Genomic DNA, 8,004 nt, shown 5'->3' on the forward strand with positions numbered 1-8,004 from the left:
TGCCCTCTGGGCCTGGTCACTCTGTCTTCAGACACACCCTCCTTTCCAGGCACAGGGCAGCCCTTGTCACAACTTCTTTCCCCCAGGACACCCCTCCCTTTATCTGCTCCGGATACCTGCCCATGAGATGCCGCACTCAGCAAAGTCACCCGTTCCTCCCCAGACCAGCTTGCAAAAGGGCAGCATGACTCACCCGCACAAGTCCTGCCTCCCCTGGCCGGGCTCCTTGTAGCATCCTCTGGGCCTCGTCCTCAGTGCGACGTTGGAAAGTTCCTGGCCTCTCCCTGTCCTGTCCTTCCTTTGTGAAACGGGACAATCCTAACGGGGCACCTCCCAGGGATCTCAGGAGAAGAGTTACTCTGGAAAGTGCTCAGAGGGCTGGCTGGTGGGCTAAAGTGCGTGCAGGTCACCACGGCCTGTCCTGGCTACTGGCGTGGCATCGTCTGCATCCAGGCCTTGTCACTGCTGCTAAAGGCTCAGGCTTCTGGTTCAAGGGCATCACTGCCCTGAGGAGGAGAAGCAGCGCGGTGGCCTCCGTGGCCTGGCCACTTGAACTTGTCCTCCCACTCGCTGGCTCTGCAGACATGCCTCAGATGCCCACTCACTTCCGTTTCTTGACTCCGACCCTGGTCAGAGAGGCTGCTCACCGGTTTCTCCATCCGTTCCTGGGGTGTTGCCTCAGCAGGAAGGAGTGGTTTTCTGTTGGCATCCTGTGTGCTGGGCCTTGTGAAATCCCTGTAGTCAGCACCGCCCAGCCAGGCTGCATATGCCCCAGGGCCGCGCGGTCCAAGTCACCTGTCCTGAGAACAAGACACTCTGAGAAAGGGGTCACCCCGGTGGGTCAGGCCAAACCAGCAGTTGTCACAGCCCCAGAGTCCACTTTGCAGCCATTTGGCTGACGGTAAACTTTCACGACACAGTGCCAAAGCCATTTAGCACCTTTAAAGAAATTGGAAATGGGTGTTTCCTGTGTGGTGGTGCTGAAAATTGAGAATAATGACAGAATTATTAACAACAGGCTTCCCGGGCTTGGACTCTTAATTGCCTGTGGTCCATAACACTGACAATGCGCATTGCAGAATCCAAATGTGAAATATTTCATCTTGGGAGCCTGGAGAATGGCTCCTGGTTCTTTTGTTCATTGGCTATGGGAACTGCTTTGGGATACAGAGAAGTGGTGAAAGCAAGAAAGAGTACAGAGCTCAGAGCACAGAGCTCCTGCTCTGATTCTACTCTTGGTGGGAATTGAGGCCCTCGTCGCTCTGGGAAGCGGTTTAAACCAATGAGGGCAAACGGATTCTGTGGGACAATGGATCTCACAGGGCTCTGCGGTGGTGCTGTAGGCAGCTAGGATAGGGAGAGGCTGAGCTGAAATTGAGCAGGGTACTTCCTGCAGGACTTCTCAGAGCCTTTAATGTCATTATAACAACTGGCGATATTTATTAAGCACTTTCTCTGAGCATCACAGCGCAAAAAGCTTTGCACTTGACCTCATTTTATCTTCCTCAAGAGCGAGGCTTGGAGATCACAACACCTTCCCTCCTATTCACAGAGTTATAGTGGGGGGAAGTGTCTGGTCTTTACCTTGGCTGGGTCTCTCTGCCCAAAGAGCCTGTGCTGACCTCTGTACCTCTGTCCTGTCCAGAACCTGCATGGAACATGGAAAGCCTGTAGTCCAATGCTCCCGTTTTCTAGGTCTGAAGAGGAAGGCTCCAAATACGGAGGCTCCTCTAGACCTCTGAGAGCATGGGCTGCAGGGCTCCTCTCCTCCATCCTCCACTCTGTACACATCCAGCTTTTCTCAGCGCTCCAGTGGGGCCCTGGAGCGGGGGGACCTGGGCCGTGATGGTTGTTGATAGAATGTGCCCTCAGATGCCTTACTGCTTGGCTCCACCGCCTGTGCTATGCAACTCTGAGCAGTTCACGTGACCTCTCTGCGCCTTCACGCCCTCTCTGTAAAAAATGTCCTTGCTCAGTAGGTTTGATCCTGAGTGTTAACAGAGTTACTGTATGTAAAAATGAGGGAAAGTCACAGGATGCAGGGCCAGGTGACTTTCTCCAGCCCACCTGGGGCCTAGAGTCTGCCCTACTCAAGGGATGGGTCATCTAGGCAGCTCCTGCCGAGGGGGTGGGGTGGGGAATAAAATTGGCAAGGAGATCGATCATCCCAGAAGGAAGCAGAAGTATGCAAGAGACTGGACAATAAACCCCCTTTCAATGCATTTCAATGCATGGCCAGCAGATGGCAGAAGCAAGCCAAGAAAGGGAGCCTGCGCCCCGCCCGCCTGGTGGCAGCAGCCTTGGAAAAACCTGTGGTGTTTGCTTGTTGTATTAAGAGATCTCCAGCTTAAGAGTCGTCCTTCATTCTGAGCGCGATTCTAAACAAACCCAGCACTGGCTTTGTGGCCGGCACCAAGGACCCCCAGGCTCCCTCTTGCTCCTACAAGCCGGCCCTTGCAGAGAGGGCTGGCGGTTCCCTCTGCTCCTTGAGCGCAGAGAATGTTTCTGCAGGTGCTCCAAGGCGCGGGCTACAAGCCGTGACAGCCTGATGCTGTCATTAAATGATTCCGCGAGGCCAGTCCTGTTGATGTGGCTAATCACTCCTCATTCAACAAGCATTTATGGAGCCTGGACTGCGTGCTGGTCCTTGTCCAGGCTCTGGAAATGCCGCACGGTCAGCACACAAGAGGCACGTGACTGCCAGGAAGCTCACGTTTCAGGGAGAGAAAGAGAATAACTAGCAAGGAGCTCAAGAGGGATCATGCCAGGCGAGGGACACAAAACCGATTAGGGAAGGAGGGTGTCAGGCCGGATTTGAGGGCAGCTCAAGGGAGGTGGTCCGGGAAGGCAGGCTGGGACTGGATGACCAGGAGCTGCCAGCCAGGGGGCCGGCAGGGCTTCCCCGGCAGGGGGCAGCTGGGCTGAGCCTGGGGGCAGATGTGCCCCCGTGCTAAAGAACCAGAAAGGAGACAGTGGGAGGGGGCACAGCTGCAGAGAACCTGAGATGGCCTAAATGGCTCAACCTGACCTTTTGCAAGCTAGTCACCGAGCATGAATCTGGTGACGAATTTCCTGACCCTCTCATTCCGCCGGCCCCTCCTTCCACGTGCATCAGGGGGCCCAGGCATCTGGAACCGTCTTCAAGCTGGCTTCTGGCCACGCCTCGCTGACTTCATTTCCCCACGGTCTCCGTGGGAGGCTGCCCCGACTCTCACCTGCACATCCGCTCTGCCGCCAGCCCCACGTCTAGCGAGGCCCTGCACAGTTTCCCGGGGCCTCTCGGGATGCTCAGGCCAGGCGGAGCCCGTGCCAGAGGCCTCCACCTGCCCTTCTCCAGCTGGTCACGTCCCTCCCCCGTGGGCTTGAAAGCTGAGACGTGTCCTTCGCCTCTGAGAAAACACTACAACTGACAAGTCCTCACTGACTCAGGTTCAAATACTTATTAGGCTGTTAAGTGAGAGGGGATTTCACTTCCTTCCAAGAACCTTCGTTCCTCACACCGAGCGCCATGGCTGGAGCATCCGTTTCTAGGCCTCTGCTTAGGGCCTGGACCATCCTGTTCCCCTGCAGTCGCCTGACGTGGCCAGGGGAGCATCTGGAGGTCCCGGTGGCCTTTGCAGAAACTGGGACCTGGGCAGCAGCAGAGCTGAGGGATGGAAGCCACAGGCTGGGGCCCAGGGGAGGGTGGGAGGGAGCCTGAGAAGTGAGGCCAGCAGGCAGTAGCCAAGGGGACCTTGGAGAACGGCTTCAGGGGACACAGCCATGGAACACCTGCCTCCTGCTGCTGTGGATAGCTGACTACGGACACGAACGGGGAAGTACATATAAAGACACACCCATATACTTACGCATCTGCACACAGACCCACTCATACGCACACGTGAACACACAGGCGTGTACAGGTACATGTGTGCATATGCCTACATACACTCACAGACGCACAAACACTCGTAGTTATGTGTGCACCTATATGTGCACACAGCCATATGCACGTGTGTTCCCGCATATAAACAGCATAGACACACATGGGCATAAATCAGCCGACCTGGGTTCAAACCTGGTTCACTGAGTCCTGTGGGGAGTTGCCTGCTCGCTCTGGGCTTTGTCGGCATCTGTGATGAGACAGGGCAACGGCGTGTTCTCAGTCAGGGATCATGTGGAGTGTGGTCCCCACGGAGAGGTGGCCTCAGCACCCACAGGGGAAGGACGGCGGGTCGGATCACCTGGGCAGCACAGGTGCGCCTCCTGCAGGTGACCAGGCACTGTGACTGGGGCCCGTCGTGTCTGGGGAACACTTCTGAACACGAGACTTCCTGGTGGCACGGGTGGCACCTTTAAAAAGTGGATGCTGCTGCACAAAAAAGTAAATCCGAGGAAACACGGAAAACTTCCAAAGGAATCTGACAGGTCTGGGGCCCCACCTGTCCCGTCCATCTCAACTCAGTGTCCTACTTAGGGAAGCACAGTCCAGCCAGCAAGTCACTCAAAGTGAGTGGGTTCACATGAATTTCTAGAGCACGCTTACAAGACTCATTTATTTCTCTGCACATCCGAACCCCTCTCCTGATGTCTCCTCCCCGAGGCCCTCTCTCCCGTGACTTTCCCCGACCCTCCCTCTTTCCCAGACCCTCCGGCTGAGCTACCCGCAGGGCCCTTGTCTTGCTTTCTGCTCCACGTCTTCTTCCTGAAGGTCCGTCCTCCTGATGATGTCACACAAGCCAGGGGCTGATGTGGGATGAAGTGCACATGACAACAACACAGGTACCACTTTCTTGAGCAGGTAAGGGGAAAAAGAGGCTGGACCCCTCCCCTGGGGTCACAGTCACACCCGAGAAACTTTTGGGAGATGAGAGCACATACTAACCACCTTGCCTCACCACCCAGCTTCTACAACCTGAACACTCACATCAACGACTTGTCAAAATTTCAGAGAAATTCATTCAGAGAAAAAAAAAAAAAATTCATTCAGAGAAAAAAAAAAAAAAAAGCCCCTGTAAAGAGTCTGAGAGGCCAGCTGGGGGCTGCAGGGACACCCTGGCTCTCCTCCCACCAGGGCACACCCTGGTTGCTCTCCCTCCCTGCCCCTGGGCTGAACCCTTGCAGGTGCCCCCGCTTGCTCCTGCCAGGCGTGGGGGGCGCTCCCAACCAGGCTCTAACCTGGGCGGATCCTGCCTTGTACCTGCTCCCGCATCTGTGGGGTTGTATCTTACACAGGCCCCTTGCCGCGTAGAAGGAAAATACAACTCAAGTCTGATTCTGTGCAGTGCAATTAAATCCTGCACATAAACATTCCCCTCCACCGTTCATCTGGAGTGGACTAATGAGAAAGCAGGTACTGTACACGCTTGCATTATGCAAAAATCCTTAGCGCATTGTTATATAGGTGTTTCAGAGCGTTTTAGTGATTATTTGGGAAATTGCTCGGGGGTTTTTAGATGGTCTGGGAATGAGTTATCGCTTTTTCCCATTTCACAGAATGGGATATGAGCTTCTGATGTTTGAAAATTGGCTCTCCAAGGGTTTCCAGGAGTTGATAATATATGGATAAGGAGGGGTGCCTGCATTTCACGTGATCTCAACTGCTGGTGGGGAGTCGCTCCCACGACTGGCCAAGGCCGGAGTCCGAGAGGACAGGGCTTGACGGGATGATCCCTGCCTTTTGTCATCAACAGGAAAAGTAATAAATGCCACAAAGAGCCCTGTCACGTGAGCAGGTGGGTGACGGACATCCTCTCTCAGCCCCGCCCCAACCGCCCCACCCCCACCACAGCTGTCACGCAGCAGCGCCCCCAGGGAAGGGGGAGGCACTTTGCAGTTCAGGCCTCCACCAGGCCTCTTCTGGTGCCAGTCTGGGGTGAGTTGAGCTTGTAATTAATTAGAGCCACAGCTGATTGATTTTCTCCAGGCTGGCACTCAAGCCGGGGCCCAGGAGGCCTGGTGGGTCTGTGGTGCCAAAGTGCAGCCTGGCCTGCCTCGGAGCCAGCTGCAGCTGAAATTCCACTGCAGCCTTCCTTGCAGCAAACTGGGGATGGCCTCGGCCCCGCATGTCACATGGTGTGGTCTGTGCGTGCCCGCTGCGCCTGGCAGCTGGAGCAGCTCCGGATTCTGCCCAGATATGCTTGTGGCTCAAAAGCTCATTTTGTTGTCGCTCTACCCTGAGCTGCAGCTTTTGTGCTGGCAGGATCCGCACAAACAGAAGCTGCTCTGCCCCTGCCTGCTTGGGTCTCCCCAGGCCGCCCTGCTGCCGTCTGCCAGCGAGAGCCACTTGGTGATACCGTTAATTAAAACCACGGCACTTGGGGCACGAGACACATCTAAAACTCTGAAGTTATTTTTCCCTAATAGAAATCTTATTTTGGAGGTGTTTGTGGAGGTCAGGCCAACTAGGAACACCTGCCAGCCTCCAATGAGCCCAAATAGATTTAATTTACTCACCTGGGGGCCTGGAGGCAGCGCAGAGAGAGGGGCCTGCTGTTGGCAACGGATTGGGGCGGCCACTGTCCCCTCTAGGCCCGGACCCTGTCCTGGGACTGGGAGATGGGAGGAGAGAGCCAGACTTTGCTGGAGGAAGCAGGAACTGCTGACTGGATGCTTTGGAAATTGCTGACCCAGGCATCTGGGAGAGCAGCCTGACCAGCCATCTTTGCGTGGAGCTATCTATAGGCAGACGGCTATTGTCAACTGGAAATGCATTTTCAAGTGACGGCAGTGACTGAAGAGTGGCTCTATCTGGGGTCCATTAGTCGCACACAGAACTCCCCCTGTCCGTGTTTCCTGGCCCAAGGTGCTGCTCTGAAGGCTGACGGCTCCGTGGAGCTGGCAGCGTCTCCGGCCAGACCCAGCCGGCTCCTTGGAGAAGAGCTGGAGTGACGTGAACAGGCCCAGAGGGAGAAGGCAGCAGAAGGGTCTGGAACGTGCAGGCCTAAACCTTTGGTGGTGGAGCGAGATGCACTCCTGCTTCACAGGGGTTAACTCATTCAGGGTTCTTGGGCTAATTTGCAAAATTACCTCTTCTCACAGGGCTGGGAGAGAACGGCCTTAAAAGGAGCGATTTAACTCCTGGATCACGGTCCTTGTCCACGAAAAGCCAAGTTTTATCCTCTCGCCTTCATCTGCCCACTTAAAGCCCGAAGCGGTGGGGTCGGGAGGGCCAGGGCCTGGAGTTGCCATGGAGACGCGGGCCAGGAGGGGAGGTGGGCTCGCGGTTGAGCTGAGCGCAGACAGGGCCGCCTGCGCTGCTCTCCGCCCTTCCTCCGCCCCTCCGCCTTCGAGCTCCCCCGCCTTGGCCCTGGGGCGACTCGGAGCCCACAGAGCTGAGCCATGCAGGTACCCTGGCTTTCCCCGAAACTCACAGACCTCCTAGAGGCTCCTTCCCGAATGTTCTCCAAAACCTCTTCCAGTTCAACTCCCTTCATCTCCGCAGCAAGACCTCGTGATAAACGGTCAGAACCAAACGGGTTTTACTCCTGGCGAGTTGGGCTGCTGCCAAGGAGGTGGGAGTCTCCCTCACTGGTTCTGTTGGAGTCCAGAATCCTTGGGGACAGCATTTGTCCAGTGTAGGTGTTCCTGTGATATAATAAAGGATTTGTTTGCCTTTGTCTGGTTTCGAAAAGCTTGGAGTTTCCTGGGTGACAGGAGTACCTTCATTATTCCTGGGGGCCCTCAGACCAGACCCCGGTTTAAGCTAATGAGATGACTCAGGGTGGGGCTGGCCCTGCCGGGAAGACCAACCACGTGGTTTGAGGGCCCGGGCTTAGACCTGGGGTCAGGGGGCTGGAGGATGAGTTCAACGGTGCATCCTGCCTACTCTGAGAATTCTGGACCCCGGGTGCAGGTGAGCTTCCTGGATGGTGCCAGACATCCCTGTGCTAGAAGGGGAACCAGTCCTGACTCCTTGGGGAGACGGCCCAGGCCCGGCTCTCCACACCTCTTCACAGGCTGCTCCTCACTCTTGTCCTCTGAAACAACACTGTGATCCAAATATCACATCTCGAGTGCTGGGAG

General features: G+C 55.9%; 2 long non-coding RNA genes across 4 annotated transcripts in view; one reads left to right on the forward strand and one right to left on the reverse strand.

Annotated features, from left to right (window-relative positions):
* The window catches only part of LOC110257422, a 32,399-nt gene extending 25,373 nt beyond the window's left edge, over positions 1 to 7,026 (reverse strand). Inside the window, exons 1-2 of one of the 2 annotated variants that reach the window (XR_002339995.1) lie at positions 6,436 to 7,026; positions 194 to 4,112 (exon numbers count right to left, since the gene is read on the reverse strand). This is a non-coding gene — a long non-coding RNA (uncharacterized LOC110257422). Of the gene's footprint in view, positions 1 to 193; positions 4,113 to 4,223; positions 4,297 to 6,435 lie in introns of those variants that run through there. The other variant, XR_002339994.1, reaches the window with a different exon arrangement.
* LOC110257423 lies at positions 4,706 to 7,106 on the forward strand. Of its 2 annotated transcripts, none has more exons than XR_002339996.1 (3): positions 4,706 to 4,780; positions 5,215 to 5,714; positions 7,021 to 7,106. It is a non-coding gene; the product is annotated as an uncharacterized LOC110257423 (long non-coding RNA). The 2 variants fall into 2 exon arrangements; XR_002339997.1 differs by lacking the exon at positions 4,706 to 4,780 and having other exon boundaries at positions 4,971 to 5,332; positions 5,476 to 5,714.

This window comes from Sus scrofa, chromosome 17 (assembly GCF_000003025.6).
Source record: "Sus scrofa isolate TJ Tabasco breed Duroc chromosome 17, Sscrofa11.1, whole genome shotgun sequence".
Taxonomy (NCBI): domain Eukaryota; kingdom Metazoa; phylum Chordata; class Mammalia; order Artiodactyla; family Suidae; genus Sus; species Sus scrofa.